This window comes from Triticum dicoccoides, chromosome 3A, assembly GCF_002162155.2.
Source record: "Triticum dicoccoides isolate Atlit2015 ecotype Zavitan chromosome 3A, WEW_v2.0, whole genome shotgun sequence".
Lineage (NCBI taxonomy): Eukaryota > Viridiplantae > Streptophyta > Magnoliopsida > Poales > Poaceae > Triticum > Triticum dicoccoides.
Genome location: NC_041384.1, coordinates 31,925,188 through 31,929,804, shown reverse-complemented (window position 1 = coordinate 31,929,804; position 4,617 = coordinate 31,925,188).

The following is a 4,617-nucleotide window of genomic DNA, read 5'->3' as shown; positions in this document are numbered from 1 at the left end:
GAAGCGCCACCGCGCTCCCTTGAGCTTCTCCGCAAGCTCTCCAACGCCCGCTGGCAGGGAGACGGATGGCCACAAGGCCTGGGCAATATCTTGCATCACCTGCCGAACTTGTTCGTGCAGTTGTGAAAGCTCGGGGAGAAGATCACCCGCAGACCCGGGCATCTCCTCTGCGGGACGACCCGTCAGCATATCTGCAGACATAACTCTGCTTAGCCGGCTTCTTCGCCGAACTCTTTTAAGGGTTTGTTCAAGCACTTACTAAAAATGCCGCGTCGAAGCCGCTTATTCTCCTACACGGAGTCCGCAAGCTGGGCTCAAACATCTTTCAGTTCCACGCTCAGCTTGGTATTGGCGTCTTGGAGATTGTTTTTCTCCCGCATGACCTTAGTCAGCACGCGTTCGCTAGCCTTTAGCTGTCGTACGACATGCTGGTCCTCCGGGTTCTCTCCGGAGTCCTCTGCAATATCTATTGTTAGATTCACAGCCATGCCGCACACTATATGGTACCTATCATTCTTTGAAACAAGTGTTACCAGCTGGGGCCTTTTTAGGTTCCTTCAATGCGGCAACGGCGGCCCGAAGTTGGGTATTGCATTCCTCTAGCTCCTGTGACAGTTGAGTATTCTTCTCTGTAAGAACCTGCACAATAAATGATCCTTAAATCAGTTGTGTCAACAGCTTCAAGTCTCAGGGGCTACTGATATATATACTCATCAAATTTTCTTACCCGTACATCCTTTATATACTGGTCCGTGGCTCTGGCTAGACCATTTTGAGCTGCATGGATATACGCATCTCCTGAGTTGAAGGCATCAAACGCCTCTTGGGAGAAACAAGCATCATGGAGTACGGCTCGGTGACGCCTGTGATTCCTGGCGCTCGCCACTTCGAAATTCGTAGCAGATATTTTATCCACATCCTCTGTAGAAGGAGCATCCGGCGTGCGCCTCGTTTTAGCTTCCGCCTCTGTGTCCGGCCCTGGAGCCCGACTGGTAGAGACGTGATCGGTGATCTCTCCGGATATAGTCCGGCGAGCGTTCTTCCTTCTAGGAAACACGGGTGTTATTATGTTTCTAAAAGACGACAACTGCGGAGCGAGGCGTTGCATCATACCTCTGCGCCGGCGTCTCCGTCCGGACCACCTTCCTTTTTAGCATGTCCAGCCTCGGAGCTCCTTGTTGGCGAGTCACCGCGGGCTCGGCATGGCGTCCCGAGGGCCTTCCCTGTAAAACACCGTTTGTGTACGGTAGGTGAAGTGCGTAAAAGGGAATCCATTTCAAAAGTTGGGACTTTGGTCTCGTTTATCTGCGAGGCTGGGAGTAGCCCAGGGTAGTCGGCTATAATGGCCACCATGGCATCATCGCAGCTCAATTGGTAGAATACCCTGTCAATCAGCTCCATGAATATGTCCGGATCCTCTTTAAGGCCGGGGTTGAGGGACCGTTCAAGATCCTCTGGTTGTGGAGGTGGGCTGTTGATCTCCCTTACAGCCTTACGCAGCTCATGCGATGAAATGGAAAGATAAAATATTTGCTGTAAAGATGTGGAAGGGGTGGGTATAAAAAGTGGCAGCTTACCCAGCTCGGAGGGTTGTACATGGAAAATCCATCCCGTGGCTTGATGCGGAGGAACTCCTCTTCCTCTCCCTTGTACAAACCAGACATGATTTTTGCTAAGGCAGCAATTGAGTCCGGCCCCTTACCGCAGCGGGTGGCATCATCTTCGCCGTTGAAGTCCCACATGGGGTGGCCTCGATATTGAAGTGGTTGCACCCCTCGCATAATGCATATTGACATAACCTCGGTTATGGTCAATCCTGATTGAGCCAATACCTTTATCCGGCCCATCAGGTAAAGAACATCTCTATCATCTTCCTCTTGAGGGCTCCGTGGTCGCCAGCTCAGGCGCTTCTTCAAAGGAGCATTATCAAACTCGGGGAGGCCGGTCCGAATAGGATCCGGAAGGGGGACGTCCTCCATATAAAACCCTCTGAAGGACAGTCTTTAGACGTCTTCTTCGGGGTACCGGATAGGTATCCGGTCCCGGCGATGCGCCATACTTCGGCTCCGCCCACTTGATATATTGATCCCCTCTGTGTACGGGGCACAAGGCAGAACAACTTCTTCCACAGCGTGAAATGAGCTTCGCAGCCCAGAAACAGCTCGCGAAGGGCTACGTAGCCAGCGATATGCAGTATGGAGGCAGGGGTGAGGTTGTGCAACTGGAGGCCATAGAACTCCATGAGCCCCCGGAGAAACGGATGGATTGGAAATCCGAGTCCCCTTAATAAATAAGGGACAAGGCATACCCGCTCTCCCTTAGAGGGGTTGGGAAAGCTCTCCGCTTGCTCCCCGCCATTATAGGTGGCGAGCCCGGCTCGAACCGGTACCATATATGCTGGGGGGAGAAATCCCTGGGTCTGTAGCTTCACTAATTGACTGTGCGGGACGGAACACTTCTCCCAATCTCCGGGCTTGGGGCTGCGGGAGCGAGAGGAGGAGCTGCGCTGGCTGGCCATGTTGGGATGGATTTTTTCGGGCGCACTCCAATGAATGCTCACTGAGAGAGGATGGTGTGCTTTGGATCTGAGAATCCTCGTCTCTTTAATAGATAGTTCATTCATATAGCTAGGGTGGTAAATGTAAAAACACCCTGGCTCCTCACATTCGCTTGACACGCGGAAGATGGCCATTATTGGACGCAGAAGCCAAGAAGCGCAACATTTACGAGAAGCCGGACATTATTTAACAGGTACTCAAAGTTTGAAGAAGAACCCGCCTTGCAATGCCGAAGACAATCTGCGCGCCGGACTCATCGTCATTGAAGCCTGGTTCGGGGGCTACTGAGGGAGTCCTGGATTAGGGGGTATCCGGACAGCCGGACTATTTCCTTTGGCCGTACTGTTGGACTATGAAGATACAAGATTGAAGACTTCGTCCCGTATCTGGATGGGACTCTCCTTGGCGTGGAAGGCAAGCTTGGCGATACGGATATGTAGATCTCCTTCCTTGTAACCGACTCTGTGTAACCCTAACCCCCTCCGGTGTCTATATAAACCGGAGGGTTTAGTCCGTAGGACCAAGAACAAGCATACCATAGGCTAGCTTCTAGGGTTTAGCCTCTTCGATCTCGTGGTAGATCAACTCTTGTAATACTCATATCATCAAGACCAATCAAGCAGGAGTAGGGTTTTACCTCCATCGAGAGGGCCCGAACCTGGGTAAAAACATCGTGTCCCCCGTCTCCTGTTACCATCCGCCTAGACGCACAGTTCGGGACCCCCTACCCGAGATCCGCCGGTTTTGACACCAACACCGAGTATATTATAAAACATGTTAAATATCTAGTTCTCATGCGAGTTCTAAAGGTGACACAACAACGGAGAAAAGTAGTTAGGGGTGAAAATTAATCATATACGGACCGGGTAGTGTTGTTTCCCTTTCCTTTACATATTTTCAAGTGAAGTGCATAATGCAATTAGGGATGAAATCAAATACGAATGTGAAAGTGAATGTGACTAAGATATGGTAAGATGTTTAGTCAATTTAGATTAGATACAAATATCTTACAGTTTTAGCAACATAAACGATAACGATATGTCCTCCATAGATATAATCTTAGTACAGTAATGGTTTATAGGCCTGATAGATATAGAAGAACAATTGACCATCCTTTTAGTTTTCCATGTCGGAGAATTGGGTGTAGAATTAGATTTGTCAAAATTGGCTAGCGTAACTTTATTGATCACTGATATATCCATATCCACACTTGGTTCAATATGCATCATCACACTTATCATAGTTGTCTCAATAAAACAAGTTCGTGTTACCCACTTTTATTTTACCAAAACGCTAAGAAGCACATCATTTGTTTTAGTAAATAACTAGCAAGTTATAATTATGAACTTCTTTTTTTACTCTTCAATCTTCGCAAATAACCTTGCTAAACTTATATTTACCTCCCTCTTGTACTAGGTAACGGTGTGGAGTATAGCCATCATTATTTTTAGTAATGGTGTCTGTGTAACTGAAAGATAGTTATCAAACAATGGGGAACAAAAAATGTCATTTTAGTAATAGAGCCATGAAAACATTGGTTTCTTACAGTAGAACTAGGTATGGGTCATAGGTATGGCCCGCAAAAGAAACTAGGTATTGGTATGATAGATATAGAAGAGCATAAACCACTAATTTAGATTTCACGCTCGATAATTTGGGTGTAGGGTTATAGTAGCATTTGCTAAAACTAGCTAGTGCAACTTTATTTGGTCATAGATATATCCATATATATGTCCATATCCACAGTTGGTTCAATGTACGTAAACATATTTATAGTAGTTGTCTTCGTCATACAAATTCGGATACCCACTTCCATCTTAATTCAAATCCACATGGACGCAAATTTGGTGAATATGGTTCTACCGCATCTCTTATGAAAAGGAAAATAAAAAAAATACTCCCACTGATCCAAACTATTTTTTTTGAAAAAAACTTTCAATCTATTCATCAGTTGTCAATACAAAGAACACTATAAGTAAATTTTACATTCAGGTTCATAGACCACCTATCGACAACTACAAGCGTCGGAGCGAGCCGAAGGCGCGCCCCTGTCATCACC